The 21,505-nt window shown below is 38.2% G+C and overlaps 1 protein-coding gene across 1 annotated transcript in view; it reads left to right on the forward strand.

Annotated features, from left to right (window-relative positions):
• Positions 1–21,505, forward strand: part of LOC129722714 (uncharacterized) — a 72,516-nt gene that overhangs the window by 25,959 nt on the left and 25,052 nt on the right. The gene's annotated exons all lie outside the window — the stretch shown is intronic.

Genomic DNA, 21,505 nt, shown 5'->3' on the forward strand with positions numbered 1-21,505 from the left:
AGGGTGGTTAAATCCTGGAAACCAGAGAATGTCAGCGAATTCATTTTTCGATCGGGGAAATCAGGGAATATTAGGAAAAATTTAAAAACAATGAGAAAAAAATCTTTCTAACCGAGACGCCATTCTTTTCTGAATGGCATTTTAGTCCTAAAACGGAATTTTTCAGCATTAAAGGCTGATGCGGAACCTTAACTGTTTGCTTTCATATTCGATCGACTACTTTTTTCACTTGTATTTCAGAGTTGTGTTAGTCTGCGTAGCAGTTTTTTGTGCTGAATTTAAAAAAATATCAGGAAAAATTAGGGAATTTAATTTCAGAACCTTTTTTACAACCCTCTACTAAGAATTCTTCATTACTCAGCACACTAAATTTCGAGATATGTTTTCTAAATTTTTATCAAAATTTCGGATAGTAGGTTAAATCGCGATTCACGAAAAGATAATCTTGTTCTGGGGTTCAATTGATGCATGATTTTTAAATCATTAAAGCTGCAAGTTTTTGTTTAACAAATGTCAGAATTCAGTTTTTTTAAATCGCAACGGATTTAGGGTTAAACCTATCGTTTTGGTAGGTGTTTTTTTAGCAAGATCATTACCGAAAATTACCGGGGTTGTTTTTTGTGGTACATATAACACAAAAAACATGTGAAAAAGGCCAATGTCAATAAAAAAAAGTAAATGTCATGTTTTCACAAAAACGATTACACTTGAAGATGTGATCACTAAACATTTCTGACATAAATAACATAAAAGAAATTTTTGCTCCGTCTTGTGATAATTTAAAAAAAATAAAAATTGATTAAACATGGATGAAATTTAAAAAAATCCCAAAATTCACCATTGAAAAAGGCGTATTTTTTTCAGTGTATTTTGTTTTCAAGTCTTAAAATGTGGTTTCGCAAAAAAGTTAATACAGCATCCTTTTTTCAAGATATGATGATTATAATTCTTGGTGCTTTAGAGTCACCATGAGCGGGAAAGGGTTAAAAAAATTTTTATCTCTTACATTTTTTTCTAGTAAACCCGTAATGTTTTGAAACAGTAGTGTATGGAAGTTTCCAGCACTAAGGACATTTGAATTCCACACTCAAAATTTCAAATAATTTAGATTATTCAGCGGCATTAAATAACAATGTCGAAGACAAGAGGAGGATTTATTTTCAGGATAAAAATAATACACTTATTAACCCATAAACGTTGCGCAAAGCCACGATCGCAAAGTTGACGTAGAACTATATAAAGCTGTTTGTAACTATATTTGCATTAAAAAATACTTCTGTAAGGTGGTATTTGGTCATTTATGGCTGTTTTCCAGATCAGAAGTTAAGATTAAAGATGAAGCTGAGCTCCCTGTGTGGTATTTCGCGTAAAGTGACCTCGTTTATTCCGCAAAAATGGCTGTTGAAGTTGTATATTTCGTTAATCCACTCCCGGCTGCAATATTTGGTTGCTATTTGGGGTTCAGCCTGCAAATCGAATCTGCGCGAACTTCAGGTCATTAAAAACCGTTGTCTGAAGACCGTTTTAAGGAAACCTTACTGGTCCCCAACAGTTCAACTGTACTCTGGTGAAAAGGACGTGATCTTGCCTATAAAAGCTTTGCACGAGTTCCAGACACTGACCTACGTCCACAAGCTAATCATGGATCCATCGTTGCATCACAACATTGTCGTAAGAAGGATTCAATACAGTCGTGCATCAAGGCAAACCGGAAATTTCTTGCTGGCCAGACCGAATACCATGATGGGACGAAGAAAGCTAACATACAATGGCTTCAAGAACCATAACGCTTTGCCGCAAGTGTGTAAATCTGCTAGCAACCTGAACTCCTTCAAAACTATGCTGAGAAAACACATCAAGCTGAAAATTGACCAATATTTGATGCGCAACAGTACTGTCTCTGATATGACTGGTCTAAACTAATAAACTTTGTTCGAACACTAACTGTCCTGTACCTCGTCGTCTCCAGTAGCTTAATCTCAGCCTTTGGTCATTAGCATCTACTAGCAATCTTTGTCAACGCCTCCGCTGTTACCGATTCCACCACTACCACCACTGCTACCGCTACCTCCACTGCCACCGCTACCCTCGCTGTCACCACTACCTCCGCTGTCATCCCTGCCACCTCCATCATCGCTACCACCACAACTGTTTTAAAAAAAATATCATCTAGTTGTCAGTTACTTTATGTTAAAATCTTAGAGTAACTTTTCTCGTGCTCCCTTGAAAGAGAATCATTCTCACTGGGAGCACTTTACGTCGTAATTTAAAAATCCACAGAGCCTAACCCCCTCACGGCATGAAGATTGCCGGGGTAGGTGAAATTTTCTCAGCAACTTGTTGAGTAGTGCGTCAGCTCTATATAAAAAAAAAAAGTTGCCACTTTGGATTTCAAAATGGCATCTGGAGTCAAATCCAGGCTTCTAGACATCGTTCCGGCTCCGAAAATACTCATATTCAGCAATATACTAGTTTTGCACTAGAAGATGAAGTAGTGCCGCTGCTGCTATCCACTGCCACTGCTGCTTACTTCAGACTGTCCTACTCGCCATCCAATAGTAAACTGATTGGCTTAAGCAGGAGCAGGCTTTTATATAGCCCGAATGGTACACTACTAAATTTTCCTCCTGGTCTCGAGGTACGATGCTGGTCTAACAAGCCAGTCTTCGTAGGTTCGAGTCTCGGCTCGAGAGAGACTGTTAGTGTCGGTAGGATCGGAGCGGTAGCCCCGCAATTGTCCTGTACACTAAACAGTTGGCTGCGAAGTCTGCTTATAATAAACAGAAGGTCGAGCTCTGACTACTACTACTTTTCATTTGCTAGAGGTGAACCACCCTTTCTAATAAAGAAAAGAAACTTTTCATTTGTTAACGGAGACTTTAAATCTCTTAATTCATCCGTCTCCGACCAAATAGTACAATTCTGGTTTACTAGGTATAAAATGTTGTCGACCGTGTTAGGGAAGCAAGCATTAAATGACCAATTCCGACAGTGGGAATAAGGTATTCGTCTGATAACACAATGGAAATATATTTTTATTGCCTTCATCCCAGAACGTTTATGTGCTGTCAAAATACGGCAGCTTTTCATTAGAGGAAGTGCCGGGCAATGTACCTATTGCTGATACTGCCGCGATCGTAAAAAGGCAGCAGCTATCGCTACTGATTCTCGCTACTGCTGCTATCCGCTGTCACTGCTGCTGCTCCTTAGTTAGGACTGTCCTAGTCGTCACCCACTAGTAATATGATTGGTTTAAGCAGAACGCTTCTTTTGGTTTAAAATGCATCTAAAGTTATCTAAGAAATTTTAAAATGTTTATTTATATTAGAATATAATTTGGCTTTTCTTTCGGTCTGAGCATGATATAAAGAAGCAAATAAACATTCAAGCAAACATTGTTTTTCCATTACGTCATTCTAATTTCGAGCTTTTTACAGCAAAAAAAATTCGGTTTTTCCATACTTTTTGTTTTTTTTCCAGAAAATAATTTTTTTTTGTGCAGCAACTAAACCAGAATTTTGATTTTTGTGGCAGTCAAATAATAGACTGATTTTGAAATGAAATATGGCAAAGAGTTTTGATGGTTTTTGTAAGCAAAAAAAAATAACACTGTTGATTTTCTACTACCTATTATATTATGGATTAGTAGTATATTTATTACCACTCACTGTTATGACCACTTAATCAGTTTCAAAATTGCCGTAGCTGGAAATAATTTCTATTTATACCATTTGTGAATATGAATTGACAACTGACTGAAAGTAAACAGTAATCAATGGTAAATTAGTTAGTTGCGAGTATTAGGTTGATTGCATTAAAATGTCAATTTGAAAAGCACTTAATAAAAAAATACTTTATGAAATCTGTTTGTGAATTGAGATTTAAAATAATTGAAATTTTGTTTCTTGTCATTTTACCATCGGAATATATGTTCCGAAATCATAACTCTGTGAGCGACTACTAAATTTCTAAAATATCTATCATAGTTTTGCAGCACTATTACCATACTTGTAGTCGATTATTAGAGTTTTTTCAACTTAGAACCAAACGAACAATTTTAAACTTCTTTTAGGAAACCTTCCTTAAATCTTACACTGAAGGCGAGATTACGTGGTGCGATATACGACAATAATCTTACCGGATTTGTTGGATTTTCATCTATGTTTCTCCAACGGCACTCTGGCAACCGGCAAGTAACAAAACGGATTTGTCCGATATATGTTATATCCACGGCAGGTTCATCGGCTAGAGGTAACCGATGCTGCTAGTTTCTCGCTCTTCCGTACACGGCACCACCGCTTGCCGTTCGTTCGTTCATTCGTTTGCTGCTGCTGCTGCTGCTGCTGCTGGCGTTGCTACCAGATGATGGTGTGCTGCTGATGACGATGACGGTTTAATGTCAGTTGAATATTACTTTCACAATCCGCTCATGCGCACGACCAACCACCGGAGCTGCCAAAGCCGGCTCTTATTGTGTCTTGCATGCCCGGCCCCGGCGAAACAGCTTGTTGTGCCTGGTCGCGTTACCATCTCGATTTGCGTTCCCGCTTCGGTTCAGTGTCAGTGTATTGTGATGCTCGCAGATCGTCATTTTTTCCGCGCTGATCCAACACTGCTCCTCGCAAGTGCGCCTTGGCTGTATGTATGTAGCTTCTGCCACCCATCGTCAGTAACTGGTGTTGTTTGCGGGGTAAAAGTAGGATCGGACCCATCAAACCATAGTTCAGATTCAGTCAGCCGTCCGTTATTGTCTATATATGTATATCAAGCGTACTCCCGCTGTTGCTGCTACTGCTGCTGCTGCTGCCAGCTTGCTACCACTCACTGTATGTGCATTTGCCTTCGTTTCACTTTTTATTAAAAATGAAAGAGAAAATCGCTACGAGACCTAACTGAGCGAAAAAAAGCCCGAAAAAAAGTTCTATGTTTGGTGTAACAAAGAACACACCCGAATCTTTCAGACACAGCGACAGCAAATGCAAAGCTATGTCAGCAAATATTCTTTTCTGATAAAAGAAATGGTCTGGGGAAATTTATGAAAATGTTTGTCGATTTCCTCATGCATTGTACGGCGGGTTTTGGCTTGTTCACGTTCTCTCCGTTCAATAACAACCTGTCATAATGTTTAAGGAAAGGAATGAGGGTTCACCCTCTTCGTTCGGAAAATCCTCCCATTCGTTGTATCTCTCTAGGGCAAATGGTGTTCGACATTCCTAGTGACTTTTATTACGTTTTTTGCATGCTACCTGTGCCGTGTTAGATAGAATGGAAATCATCGTTATGCATGTACCGCCGGATAAGCTTCTGGATATTTGTTCACAAAAATTACAGTTTCGTCTTTCCCAACGGGGTAAGGTTGTACCTTCCTCACTTGAAATCGCTTCAAAATAGGTATTGCAATGAGGGTTCAGTGATTTTATCTACTAGTCCCAACTGATATGTTGGCTGACGAAAATGACATGAAATGAATAAACGTCATGAAACACACACCCAAAATGATTCCTTTATTTGTAAATACAAAAACACTTGACGATCGGAAACAAATTTTCACATGTTAAAATGAAAAAACAATTTATCTATGTCAGTCAATCTTCGACTGACGAAAAGTCGCATTCTCTTTCTACAGTTTTTAATGCCATGTAACCTCAAACAGCATGAAATGCGAAAATGTGTAATGATAATAAATAAGAAGAGAAAAAGATGTGAGATTGCGACCTGAGAAAAAAAATGTAAACGTGTTCTGGATGTTAAATGGTTTGGGAAATTATGGAGTGAAAAAATCTGGTGTTATCTGAAAAATAGTTTAATTTGAATAATACTTATCTCTCTCTTGTAGTTCTGGTTCGCTAATCAAATCCAAACAATTTTCGAATGAGAAACGTTCTGGGTTGGAAAATTGTATTTATCCAGAATTTTAGACTCGATTATCCGGAATTTCATTTTTTTGGTGTTCGTTTTTTAATTTCTATTCCAAAATTTTACCTTTTATTTGTTACCATTTATGTCACTTCCGGCATGTTGGGGACATGCTCGAATCAAGTGAAAATAATCAATGTCCAATTTATTTTGTTCAATATTTTACCCCTTTTTGATTCAAGATTTCGCTTTTCGAGATTTTCGCTTCAAAAATAACTTCTAGTTACGCCACTGCACCGTACAAGTAAAATAAAAAAAAGGATATAAAGCAGGCCCGTTATTTGTTTGCCAGCTGGTTTATTTTCTGCATTCAGGCGAATCTGTTTATAATGACACAAACTTCACAGTCGGCTGTTAGTGCACAGGACCATTATGAGGTTAGCGTTACGATCCTACTGACACTAAACTGTCTCTCCCAATGCAGGTTCGAACATACGGATACTGCCTTGTTAGACCAGCATCGTATCCACCAACACACAACATTCCCATAATATCTATAACTCGGTGGCTAAATCGTGAGAGGAATCGTTTCCGCAATACAGACAGAATCGATGTGACTCGTACAAGAAAAACCTTCTCATTGATCTCTATTCTGGGAATTCACACACATTCAGGGTAGTGTCCTTCAAAATCTTCGCGAACAAGCTAGAGCGAATCTGATCGTGTCTAATTCTGCAAATCCTTTGGAGTGAAAGGATTCAAATCCGATGGATTCTTATTCTCATACATGACTCTTCGTCTTGATGAATCGTTTTTTATTCCTATGTGAGGAACCCTCGAGAATCTACGCGAAATTTAAGTGTTTGTTCGGGTATCTGGGAGTCAGATTATAGAATCAACTAGTTTAAAGTGATAAATATCTTACTCAAAGTTGTTACACAAGGTTAAGTTCGGACATGTTTGTTGGAACAAAAAAAAAAAAAAGCGGACTTATTTATGGCGGATCGTGCTAAATTGGCGTGCATGATTGCAAAAAAAAAACTACTCAAACTATTTATGCAAAATTATATTGGTTTTTAATACAATTAAAATACGCATGATTTTGCTATAAAATTACCGATTTAAACCTAATTATTCAATCAACATATTGCATTCTCTTCAATAAAGAGAAAATAAGTCATAGTTCGAAGTTCTGTATTTTATTCGACCTAGACCACAGAAGTCATTTTTTATTGTAATCGTTTCGGTATCAGTCATGTATACCAGGTGTCTAACTAGCTCAGAAGGTGAAAAGTCTCCTAAACATGGAATTAAAAACAAAGTCATGTATCGTGGAATGGGGTGAAATTGAAACATCGTTACTAAAACTATTGATCAAAAGAAAGTTGTATTTGAGGACACGAAAGCATTAGTGTTCAAAGATCATAATCCTTCAACACTGATGTTTATGTGTTTATTCCCCTTTTCTGACAAGTAAGAAGAATTTCGGGGGCTGATAGAAAGCCAGTTTTGCCGAAAAAAACTTACGCCCTAACATTAATCTACTCGGAGTTATTGAGGTTTCTTGAATATTTTTCCATAGAGTGGCTCTAATTTTAAGTGTATACCACTATTGGCGTCTTTTACAAGACCAGAAAATTTCCTACCAGATACAGCTTTTATATGTCTGAATAAATGTGAAAAATCACATTTTGGGAGCAAAAAAGATAATAAGTTGTAAAGGTAAAAACATGGTTAGCATATTTTTTTTAAATTGATCGTTTATCACCGTTCATTCTTTGGCACCAACTTGCTATCTGCTTTAGTTTTCGAGCAATTACAATTTTAGTGCCTCAACGTTCAATTTGAGCTAAAAAACATGCATTTTTTTGGTGCGAAAACATCAAAATACGTTAAAACAATACTACTTTTGATAATTCTTACTTCCGAAATGTTAAAAATATTCATTTAGATATATAAAAGTTGTTTCTGATAGAAATTCTCTCAGCTTTCAAATGGAGCTAATAGAATTACTTCCAGTGGTATACACTTAAAGTTAGTGCCACTTTATGGAAGAGTATCCAAGAAACTTAAAAGTTCAATTGACTAATTAACTTTAGGGCATCAACTTTAGGGCAATAAGCCTTCGAAATAATCCCAACAAGGAATCAATTACCCTGTATATTCGAAAAATTCCTCTATCTCTATCAAAACTCAGTTAAAATTGATTGAAGTGCTAAAAAATATCGAATTTACTTAAAGTAAACTGAAATGAGAAAAATTACGTTAAAATTAGAGAACTGAGTAAAATTTCAATAGAGATAAAAAATTGCAACAATGATTGTTTCATATCATTATTGTAATATAGGTAAGTTCGCGGGCTCCTCAATTTTCAGTTGCCAAGTATGGAACAGTGCCAAAAACGAGATTTTTTTCTGAGAATTATTTGTTTTTTTTTTAATAATTGTTTTTATATTGATTGGACGTTACATTCACACTAAAATGGTTTTAATTTGTCTAACGAGTGAGAATGCAACTGATGACTTAAGGTGCAACAAAGAATTAGTCCCATATTTTGTTCTTCTTGTTGTCCTTTTGCTATGGAGTTATTGAGTGTTATTGATCGAAATGTTCTGCTCCGGTTAATTGCGTTTGGGAAAAGATAGCTTTGTGAGAAAAGTATTGTTGTTTAATAAGTACTTGTAAATATTCTCTTTAATTAATTTATAACTGAATGCATTCATCCAAACGTTCCACGTAACAGCGCCCAAAAAATGTAGAAAGATAACAATGTAGAAAAACAATGCATTCTTTCTCATCTTCACAAAATTAACAATATTTCATAAAAATTACTCAAGAAGTAATCATTTATAATTTGTCATAAAATTTGAAGTGAAGCTAGTCGATTATCTCCATTTTAATAAATATTATTCGAAATTGTGGAAATTTCAGTTGTAAAAATATTTTATAGCATTTTGTTGAGTGACTAATGTTTCTAAAGTTGGAGAAAAAACTTTCCGTATTCATATAAACAAGAAGAAAACATGGGAAAAATCTTTTATTTAAAAAAATCGCATTTTTTTATAAACCTTTTTTCCTCAAAAGTGTGAATTGTGTATCTAGAAAACTAGTGTCGAATAAAAAATGAGTTGACCTTTTTTTTAAATCACTTTTTGTTTCTAAAATAAATTTTTCAGTTAACGATTTCAAATTTAATTTTTTCAATGCTTTAAATGAACGTTTAGATAATCCGTTAGAAGTCATCCACTGACAACTTTTTTCAATCTTTCATCATTATCATTATTCAAATATTTATAGATTAGGGTGGCAGCCAAAAGGGTCATGTCAAATTTCGAAAACCGATCATGTACAGTTTGTTAATTGGCCACCCTAATATAGATATATGAAAAAAAAAAGTTTAACTTCAGATCTATTCAAATGTTAGTCTAGATAAATTTTCAATAAATAAAAGTATGTAAAAGTGTGTAAGTTTCCTAGGGCAGTAAGGTGTGTCATAAACCGAACTTAGGTCGATTGAAAGATTAAAATCATACTAATTATGCTAATTATCAAATAAGAGCAAAATTAGTAAATTTCCTCTCGTGAGCCAAAATAAAAGCCAACATTTTAACCTGAAATATTGTTATTTTTGTTTCCAATTCGTGATTGATATTTTTTAGTCACGAAATTATCATTCATGTTGCAATTATCGAATAATAGCACATTTTTTAATGCATGGAGAATTCTTGAATTTGTTCCATAAAATAAACGCCGTGAATTTCACTAATAGCCATAAGAGTTTTTTGAGCATGGATGTTGACAAAAGCGAATGATTATATGCGGAAGATCCTTCCGAAAATTAAAATATTTTAATAGCATGTTACAACTGAAAAGGAAGGCCGAAGTCGAAGCACGTTGTTTAAGTTGTCAACAATGAGTCGCCGTGCGGGATTGTTAATAAGTTCGCTATTTTGCTTTTGTTGTGATTTTTTTTTCTCATGTCCAATTTTACCTCTCAAAATGCAAAAGATTTTTTCTCTGAGTCACTTTTTTAATCTCGGAAAAATTAAAAAAAAACTCTTAAGCTAGAGCTGATAAATTTAGTGCTCATAAGATTGGAACTATTAAACCATTCTTTTTTTGCTCTAAATGATTATTTCGTTCATGATAACGTGCTTCGTTATCGCAGGTAGAAGTCCCATTATGAGCCACAAAACTGCTTTTCGAATAAGAAAAGATACTGATTGATAAATCAACCTGAAACGCTAATCGGTAAACCAGTTTCGAATATTCTATGCAGTTGAGAAAAGTTGATCCAATTGTATTTTTGAACAAATATAGTTTTAATGGTTTGTTTCAATAGGATCTTGATAGTTTTAGTGAAAAAATAGATTTCCTCAAAACGATTTGTTTTGGTATTTAATTACATACATATTATTCTTATTCTAGTGAATTTTGTCTTACGGTATATTTCCTACTTTTTATTTTCGTATATAATCATCAATTTCATGTGATAATCTACATAAACAAGATGATTCATTTTAAAATAAATCTTACACAAGTAGTTCATATATCTGACACAAAAGAAACTTATACTCCAAATTAACTGGTCTTCAACAAATCAGTCATCGTATGTTCGAATTTTGCCGAAGTCTGTGTTAAATGAACAGAAGGTCGAGTAATCAGAATTTAGCACATTGCTTAGACATAATAATTACTATGACTTTTTCCCAAAAATAACTATTCAATTTTATTTGTAAAATTAAATTTAACACGATCCACACTTCTAAAAATTGGCTCAGTTTTCGCCATATCATTTCCGATGCAAAAGTTCAAAACTAGTCCAGCATAGGTGGTTTGCTCCACAAGATACGAACGAGGAGGCAAAAAAAAAAACACATGATGGTTTCCTAAGACCAGCGCGCTTTCAATGTAAACCAGATTGATCCAAAATCGATGCGATATCAGGCGTTCGGCGCGGCGAGCTGGCTGGTAAGCGGCCAGCCGAATCAAACGATTCCCGATATCAGCGATAAATCAGTGAGTGAATGTCTGATAACCGCGCATAGGTTCGTAAGCCGCTTCGCGCCCCACTTTGCTTGCTTGGACCCCGGATGCTCGGCCGGTCGCCACCAGGCGAAGCCGTGACCGGTTTGACAGTTTCTTATAAATTCATTGTGTTCATATATGAGAAAGCTGCGATTCGCCGTTCGTTTGCCCGATAAGATAAGTTTTATAACGCTTTTTCTAAAAGGGAACCAATGTAGATAGACGGAAAGTCGCACCTCGCGGATGGTCGATGATAGACGGGCAGATAATGTCGCCTTTATGGTCTGCGGAGCTCCTAGTAGGCGCTGTAGTTGTATACCCCTGCTGCAGAGCCAGCCTTCATGGCGAACATGTATGAAAGTGTATAGAAATATAATACAGATGGGTAATATGCCGGTAAAAGCATTGTACATGTGAAATCCAAGTATGATGACAGTTCTAAAAGGTATGCTACATTTTTGTCTATCCACGCACACAAACAAATCTCGTTATGAAAAATCTCGCGTTTTGTATGGAATTCAGAATATTTTTGGAAATTTCTCGTTTCATGTTGTTTTATATCTGATTTTTTTGGTTGGAGAGTGAATCTCCAGTTGAAACACACTAGAAATTGATATTAATTTAGATTTAGTGTGAAAAATTGCGACAATATGTCGAAATTAAATATATAAAAATGCTATATTTCTAATAGTTGGAGCATAATCTTAGTCATTGTCATAGCTCATGACTTTTGTTACTGTATGAAACATAAGCGACTCTATTAAGAAGCGCTATTAGAGTACAAGAAAAAAACGAAAAGTGCAAAAAGGTTACCGGCAAATTGATGAAAAACAGCATATTTTACCTAAACCGCAGCATGTTTATGTATTTCCCACAAATAAAATATGTTTCAACATCATTTCTATAACTTTCCAGAAAAGTAGGTTTTATAAGTTTAGTTTAAAATGCAAAATCATTTCAAATTTCATACAAAATTGGAAAAAGTTCATAACGATCACTAATACTAATGCATCGACGTGAATAGCATACCTTGTAGAACTGTCATCATACTTGGCATGTGGCGCTATGGTTCGTTACAAACTGTGCAAAAAAAAAACCTGCTCGTTCCTACACATTACCTAGACTTACTGTCGACTTTTTCAATGTTATATTTGTCGGAGAAGATAATCGAACAATTTCAAGCCCACCTAAGATAATACATACTTATTTATACATACATATCGAACCATAATGAACAGTAATTGAGGCGAACGCAACAAATGTATTTCAGTGAGAAGCTTCAAGGTATCGGTTTAGCTATAACTGTTCGAGAAGAAATCATTAAAAAATTGCATGGCTACTGATTTTGATCGCACCCCGTTTCGGTATATGAATGATAGGGTAAAATGTTCACCTAGAACTTTTACCGCAAGTGCGACTTTTTGCTCTTGCTCTTCTGCCACATATCCGACTGTTAAATGGTGTTAAATTCATTCCACATGACTTTAGAAATTGCGTTTTACCCCGCAAGTTCTTTTTATCAAGTTATACGGCACCAATACAAGTAAACGTGCAATTAAGAAATTCTGTTTCATTTGTTTTTATTATTTATTCCTAAAAATAAGAGGATGGCGTTTCGTTTGAAGCAAAAAAAAACTGCAACTTGATATTTCGAAAGTTTCCTGTTCAGGACAATATTTCTCAAATCTTGGTGGAAACCATACCATCCATATAATACAACGGTGGTGTAAGACGGAATGAAACCATACATTGACGACGACGACGACGACGACTAATGTGGCGACGAGGAACACGTTTCGGACGGTAGCCAGCAACGCGCGAGGTCTGAGCCGTAGTAGTCCAAGATGAGCTGATTGACTGCTGGCGCTGTTGTAGCGGAGATGTGGAGTGTATTTTACCGGTTTATTTCGAGTTTTCTCTCCACTCGTTTAGTTTCGTTAGCGATGAATGACGTAATTCTGCCGCTACTGCTACTGCTGTTTAATTCCATTCGATCGCAGCATACCTCTTCGTTCGTTCTCCAGCAGAGTGAGCTGAACATATACACACACAATCACGGGCGCACACTCACATACACATACGGCTTCACGGTTTTCGCACAATTGGCAATGGTTCGTTCCATCGTTTCTGAGATGTGGCTGTGTTGGCGGCGTGGAGTAACGTTGGAGTATTCTGCAGTTTCGATTAATTATCCAAAATCGTCTAATAATACTATGAGATAACTTTTTACGACTGGTGATCCGAATCGAACGATGTGATTTATGCCGAAAATGAAATGATGGCAATTCAGTAATCTTATTTACTCGGTTTGCTGAATTATCTATCCTCACAGTTTTTTTCTTATTTATGGTAGAATCATCCTAAAACTTTTTTTTGTTTTACTTCTCGAAGAACGGCTCTGAATTCGGTCAAAAAAGTTTTTTTTTTCGAGGCATGTAGAACAGTGTCGGTTGATAAGTGATCTTTTTTGTTTAGACTACCTCCTAGCTGGTCTCTAGGTACGATGGTTTAACAGATCAGTCGATCAGTCGTCGTATGTTCGAATCCCTGCTCGAGAGAGACTGTCAGTGTCAGTAGGATCGTAGCACTAGCACCGCAATTGTCCTGTACACTACAGTTGAAATCCGTTTTGAATAAACAGGAGGTCAAGTTTCGAATCGGAATTCGTAATTGTTTTTTTGCCATATTGCTAAAATTGGTGAATTGGAGAGGTAGCTCGCAGCCTCAAGCTTACAAAGTTCGCTTTGACGAGCGAATGGTCGTGAGTTCGGAACTTTCGATGTCCAAGGGACTTTAACGCATGGGTTAATTCTCCGGCTCACTCCAATCCCCCCTCTTGACCCCCCTTACTTCGATACTTCAATGAACTTCGATACCAGGTATCGAAGTATCGGCTGAAGGAGTATCGATTACCGATGTTTCGACATCATCGGTGTCAGACCTGCATTTTTTTTTTCAAAAATCATCATTTAGAAAGTATCGATACCGGTACTCATCTCTCGCGGTGAGTATCGATGCCAAAATACTCGATACCATGACCGCTAGTATCGATACCAACTACCAAGTATCGCCCATCCCCACTTGGCTGGGTATCTAACGAGGCTCGGTAAAAAAGAGCCTATATATTGGCATGTAAGGGAAGCGTAAAAGTATAAAAATCTGTCACTGACCACGGTGACAAAACAACTTGCCCCTTCCTCACAGTCATTAGAAATTCAGAAGTAAATTCGGTCTCTGGCAACAACGGTTGTAACACTTCCTTTTTCCCTTCCCTAACCGACAGTAAGGACGTAGCCAGCGCCGCTATCGCTCTATACAAAGCGAAAACTACTGAATTGGTGTACATTGAAGAAGGTAAATTTAACCCAACGGAGGAGCAACTAAGAAATGTGCGGTCATTCAAGCTCAAGATGTCTTAAATTAGTAATATACGGATCGGACTCGATTATCACTAGTCTCTGATTTTTTCTCGCTATATATAATCAAATCAGAGAAAAAAATGTTTTTTATTCATTTTACATGAATGTTTTGTTGTTTTCGTATAAATAGGAAGAATTTAATTTTTGACTCATCCCCCTTAAAGTCAGAAAACACAGTTCTTATAAAAACTATACATATATCTTGTATCTGTTACCCCCTCCCCTGTTGATTCTTCAGTCCCCCCTCGCCCCAGGCTTTACCCAGACGGAGCCCAGGGCAGCTATACTGTCTATTTTCGGCCAAAGGCGGGACCGAAATCGAAACAGTTGAACCTCTTGCAGATTTCTAAAGACCTGACGAAGGAGTACAAGGGCGTGACCGAAATTTCCAAGGTCCGGCCTAACAAGCTCGATACACGCGAGTATCGCGTTTACATACCCGCACGAGACGTGGAAATCGACGGTGTCATAACCGATTCGAGTCTGTCCGTCGAGTGTATACTGAAAAGTGCCAAAGGGTGCTTTAAGAACAAAACCTGTCCCGATGTAAAGGTGCTCGACTGCAAGCAATTGCGGTCAGCATCGATCATCGGTGGCAAAACAGTATACACTCCGTCAGACTCGTTTCGAGTTACGTTCGCCGGGTCAGCGCTACCAAGCCACGTCTCGATCCACCGGGTTCGTCTCCCTGTGCGATTATATGTGCCTCGCGTCATGAACTGCCTGAATTGTAAGCAGTTAGGCCACACCGCCGCCTACTGCTGCAATAAGGCACGTTGTGGCAAGTGTGGGGAGAATCATGCGGATGATTCCTGCAGTAAAAATGCTGAAAAATGCATTCACTGTGGGGAGAGTCAGCATGAGCTCTCGACATGTGCGGTGTACATGCAGCGCAGGGATAAAATAAAGAGGTCTCTCAAAGAGCGTTCGAAGCGTTCTTACGCTGAGATGCTGAAGAAGACCGTTACCACTTCTCCCATTACATCAAACCCTTTTGATCTGTTGTCCTCTGATGAAACCGATTCTGACGATTTACCAGCGGGAACATCTTACGCCAATCCTGGGGAGTCTAGAAAGAGGAAAAATATCTCCTCTCCTAAACTTCCCAGAAAAGGTCCTAAGATTTCTCAAAGTGAAATGAAAGTTACAAACAAACCAAACAGTGTTGCGGAAAAACCGAAGTAAACTCCTCTTGGGCTTGCAAATTTAAAGTCCCAGAAGGAGTTCCCAGCACTGCCAGGAACATCTAAACCCCAGTTGTTCCTTTTGCACATCCAGTTGATGAAACAAACTCTGGATTAGTGAAATTTTCTGACATTGTGGACTAGATTTTTGAAAATTTCAATGTTCCCGATCCAATTAAAATTTTTCTTACAGCATTCCTCCCAACAGTTAGATCATTTTTGAAGCAGTTGACTGCCCAATGGCCCCTCCTTTCAGCGATTGTATCCTTCGATGCCTAATTCAACTGCGTATATGAAGGATTCTATCTCTGTCTTACAGTGGAATTGTAGAAGTATTTTACCAAAAATTGATTCGTTTGAAGTTTTGATAAATAAAAACAAATGCGATGCATTTTCCCTCTGTGAAACTTGGCTTACTTCAAATATTGATCTCTACTTCCATGATTTTAATATTATTCGCCTTGATCGAGACACCCCATATGGAGGAGTACTTTTAGGGATTAAAAAGTGCTATTCTTTCTATCGTATTAACCTCCCCTCGATTCCAGGCATCGAAGTTGTCGCATGTCAAATGACAATACAAGGTAAAGAGCTTTGTATTGCCACAATATATATATTCCTCCCAGAGCACAGGTTGGGCAACGGCTGCTCTTTGATTTAATAGAACTTCTTTTCTCGCCACGTTTGATTTTGGGAGACTTCAACTCTCATGGCGTGGCTTGGGGTTCCCCTTACAATGATAACCGCTCCTCTTTAATCTATAACCTTTGCGATGACTTCGACATGACTATTTTAAACAACGGTGAAATGACACGTATCCCGAAACCTCCAGCGCGCCCAAGCGCTTTGGATCTATCCTTATGTTCGACGTCGCTACGGTTGGATTGCACATGGAAGGTCGATCCTCACGGTAGCGACCATTTGCCTATTCTTATTTCAATTAATAACGGGTCAACTCGCATGCGACCAGTTGACATTCCGTATGACCTCACACGGAGTGTCGATTGGAAGTTATACGAGGAAATGATTTCAAAAGCGGTCGATTCGATTCAACATCATCCACCACTTGAAGAGTACAACCTCCTCGCGGGCTTGATTCTCGACGCCGCGTTGCAAGCCCAAACGAAGAAATATCCCGGGGTGACGATTAAAGAACGGCCTCCCACTCCGTGGTGGGACCAAGAGTGCTCCGATGTCTACACGCAAAGATCCGACGCGTTTTTGGCCTTCCAGAAGGGAGGTATACCCGACGACTATTTACGGTATTCGGAGCTTGATACCAAGCTTAAAAGCTTGGCTAAAGCAAAGAAACGCGGATATTGGCGTCGGTTCGTGAACGAGACGTCGAGGGAGACATCGATGAGCACTCTTTGGAACACAGCCCGAAGAATGCGGAATCGCGTAACGGTCAACGAAAGCGAGGAGTCTTCAAGTAGGTGGATATTTGATTTTGCCAGGAAAGTATGTCCGGACTCTGTTCCTGAGCAAAACATTGTTCGCGATGCGTCTCCGGGCCACGACGCGATAGAATCACCTTTTACGATGGCAGAATTTTCAGTTGCCCTCCTGTCCTGTAACAATAACGCGCCTGGGTTAGATAGAATCAAATTCAACTTGTTGAAGAATCTACCCGGCAATGCCAAGAGGCGCTTGTTGAACTTGTTCAATAAGTTCCTGGAGCAAAACATTGTACCGCAGGATTGGAGGCAAGTGAAGGTGATCGCCATCCAAAAACCAGGGAAACCAGCTTCTGATCACAACTCTTATAGGCCGATTGCAATGCTATCCTGTATCCGGAAATTGATGGAAAAAATGATACTCCGTCATTTAGACCATTGGGTCGAATCAAATGGCCTACTATCAGATACTCAATTTGGCTTCCGCCGTGCCAAAGGGACGAGTGATTGTCTTGCGCTGCTCTCAACAGATATTCAGCTGGCGTATGCTCGCAAAGAACAAATGGCGTCTGCGTTCTTGGACATCAAGGGGGCTTTTGATTCCGTTTCTATTGACATTCTTTCGGGTAAACTTCACCGACAAGGATTTTCTCCAATTTTAAACAATTTTTTGCACAATTTGTTGTCCGAAAAGCACATGCATTTTACGCACAGCGATTTGGCAACTTTTCGCATTAGCTACATGGGTCTTCCCCAGGGCTCATGTTTAAGCCCCCTTCTTTACAACTTTTATGTAAATGACATCGACGAATGTCTGACAAATTCATGCACGATAAGACAACTTGCAGACGACAGAGTAATCTCTGTTACAGGAGCCAAAGCTGCCGATTTGCAAGGACCATTGCAAGATACCTTGGACAATTTGTCTGCTTGGGCTTTACAGCTAGGTATCGAATTCTCTCCGGAGAAGACTGAGATAGTAGTTTTTTCTAGGAAGCATGAACCTGCTCAGCTTCAAACACAATTAATGGGTAAAACGATTTCTCAGGCTTTGGTACACAAATATCTTGGTATCTGGTTCGACTCTAAAGGCACCTGGGGTCAAAAAAAGTCAACAAAGAGTGAATTTTCTTCGTACAATAACCGGACAATGATGGGGAGCCCATCCAGGAGACCTTATAAGGCTTTACCAAACAACGATATTGTCTGTTATTGAATACGGGTGTTTCTGCTTCCGCTCCGCAGCAAACACACATCTGATCAACCTGGAGCGAATACAATATCGTTGTTTGCGTATCGCCTTAGGTTGCATGCAGTCGACCCATACGATGAGTTTGGAGGTCTTAGCTGGAGTACTACCATTGAAAAACCGCTTCTGGAGCCTGTCTTCTCGTATTCTTATCAAATGTGAGGTCTTGAACCGTCCCGTGATTGAAAATTTTGGAAGCTTAATCGAACTTAATTCTCAAACCCGTTTTATGACATTGTATTTCCATCATATGTCCCAAAATATTAACCCTTCTTCGAATATTCCAAATCGTGTCGACTTATCAAATACTTCTGATTCTACTGTGTTTTTCGATACATTCATGATAGAAGAAACTCGTGGAATCCCGGATCATTTACGCGTGCAGCAGATCCCCAAAATTTTTTCCAATAAATATCGAAACATCAACTGCAACAATATGTTCTACACTGACGGATCACTTCTTGATGGGTCCACTGGCTTCGGTATTTTCAATAACAATTTAACCGTCTCCCATAAACTCGATAATCCTGCTTCTGTTTACGTCGCAGAATTAGCTGCAATTCAGTACACCCTAGGGATTATCGAAAAAATGCCCAAGGACCATTATTTCATCTTCACGGACAGTCTCAGTTCCATTGAGGCTCTCCGATCGATGAAAGATGTTAAGCACTCTCCGTATTTCCTGGGGAAAATACGGGAACATCTGAGTGCTTTATCCGAAAAATCGTTTCAGATTACCTTAGCGTGGGTCCCTTCTAACTGCTCGATACCGGGCAATGAGAAAGCGGACTCTTTGGCTGAGGTGGGCGCAACAAACGGTGATATTTATGAAAGACCAATAGCCTTTAATTAATTTTTCGCACTTGTACGTCAGAATACGATCATCAGTTGGCAAAATTCTTGGACCAGAGGGGAACTGGGAAGGTGGTTACATTCCATAATCCCCAAGGTGTCGACGAACCCGTGGTTCAAGGGGTTGGATGTAGGTCGGGATTTCCTGTGGTGAGGGTTATTACGACATAGAGCATGTGGTTTGGTCATGCCCTGTACACCGTGACGCCAGGTCTAAATTAATAGCTTCCCTGCAGGCCGAAAGTAGGCAGCCGGCTGTTCCTGTACGTGATGTCTTGGCGAGCCGTGACCTATCCTACATGTCCCTTATATACGTTTTTCTGAAATCCATCCACGCCCCAGTTTCATCCTATTCCCTTCCGCCTACATCCAACCAAACGACAAGAACACGTTAAGACCCCGGATCCGGAAACAGCAACTAGACCCGCACGATACTCTCAGGTCCCGAGGGATACGACCCAATATGCCAGTCCGTAATATCTTGGCCCAGCAGCGGAACATATTCAATATGCTGCTTACCTATGGCGATGGAAAACCATCAAACAACAAATCAGTGCTTTTAATGCAAAACATTCTAGCTTTAAGTTAGATTTAGTTTCAGCTCGTAGTCGGCAGCGAGGATAAAAAATTTGCTTTTAGTTTTTTTTTTCTTCACAAATTTTGCTTTTAGTTATTAAGATACTTTAGAAAGTAAGCTACCATATATAATTGGCGCCGTTAAACATTAAATTGTATTTGTGCCGTGTCAAATAAATTATAGATGAGGAAAAAAAATATATATCTTGTAGTTATTCCTGGTGTAATTGCTGTCAAATGTAAAGAAAAAGTTTGATCAGTGTATGATTTGTCAACTCGTTTGTTTTTAATTTCCTAATTTTTTGTAAATTTTAAATTTTTTTTATTTATTTTTAAAATTATTTTATTAAGGTAAATTTATTAAAGTATTTTTATTTCTTTTAATTTATAAATTCTATAAAAAAAATTCAAAATTTTCCATTATTTTTTTCTATTTTTTCCCTTTCCATCAAGCGTAACGTATTTTCTGGATGTTCTCTTACGACATGTTCGCTCTAGATGAGTCACATTTGAAATGAAACTTTGCTACTATGTATATATAATCGAGTCTAAAATTATATATAATCGAATCATATATAATCGAGTCTCTATACAGGTCGAACTCGATTATCCGGAATATCGAAAAAAAAAATCACTCCGGATAATCGAGTTTTCTGGATAATTGAATAAAAAAAATCATTCAAATTTGCAATCAACGAACCTAAAACAATTGTTTTCTTTTGTTACTTTGCTTGTACGATGCAGTGGCGTTATTTTCATGGAAAAAAGAGCTGAAATTTCGAGAAGCAAAAAAAAATATTAGCAATTGATTGATTTAACTTTTCTCGGACATAAAATGGTAACAAATATCCCAAAAGAGATGAAAAAGGTGAAATTTTTTTGATAAAAATTAGAAACAAACAGAACAAAAAAATTGTTCCGGATGATCGAGTTCAAAATTCCGGATAACCGAATCTCCAGATAACTGAGTTGAATTACAGGCCTCAAACTCCTGAGTTTCGTTTATATCGATAATTTCAATGACGAGACGAATACTCTGATTAAATGGCCTTACAAATATATAAAAACATGAATAGAAAAAAAATCAACCGAAATTGCAGCCATTCAGGTACCACTTCGGGTGCCAAAGAAAATTCCCTACAAAACAGATGCAAACTGCTTAAAATGGGTTCGGAGTGATTGGAATAGTGTCCTTTGATTGGGAACTCTATTTGATTACTATTAAAGTTTGCTAGACCAGTTTTACAATCTTAGAACGAGTGCTGAGAGAGAAAGATAGTATACTAATTGAAATACTTATGTTTGTATTTCACCTTACATATTTCGAGTATTTCGTCTCAATACACCGGTGGCTCCATAAGCTGCTTAAAATAGGTTCCCATCTTATCTTAGCTTACTTGCCAAAAAATCTACGCCCTTGTGAGCAGCCCTCCGGTAGTTAACCGGAACATTTGCCATGGCGGACGAAAACATGCATATTTGTGAGTTCTTTCTTCGTTTTATTTATCAATTCCTCTTCAGCTTTCGTGACAAAATTGTTGGAGTAGACCTTAAGCTTCAGGTTTGCCTAGAAATCCTCGATGGGACGCAGTTGGGGGACGTTCGGCTGGTTCACCGACTTGGGTACCACATCGATATTCATCTGCTCCATCTTCTCTAATAATCACTTCGAGTAGTGGGTCGACGCCACATCCGGCCAGAACATCGCGTCTTCGCCCTTGTGATATTTTTCCATGAACGATGCAACTTCCGGCAGGCACTTTGTAATATAAATTTCGCCGTTCACGACCAGTTTGGAGCGAAAGAAGAGCGGCTTTGACATCTCTTTTTCGCTGATTGTCAATCACAGCAACACCTTCATGGGGAACTTGTTGTGTAAAATAAACTTCACCTCGGAGCTTACTTCCTATGTGGATAAAATGAAATACGAAGTGCCCTGCCAGT

This window comes from Wyeomyia smithii, chromosome 2, assembly GCF_029784165.1.
Source record: "Wyeomyia smithii strain HCP4-BCI-WySm-NY-G18 chromosome 2, ASM2978416v1, whole genome shotgun sequence".
In the NCBI taxonomy this organism is placed as follows: Eukaryota; Metazoa; Arthropoda; class Insecta; order Diptera; family Culicidae; genus Wyeomyia; species Wyeomyia smithii.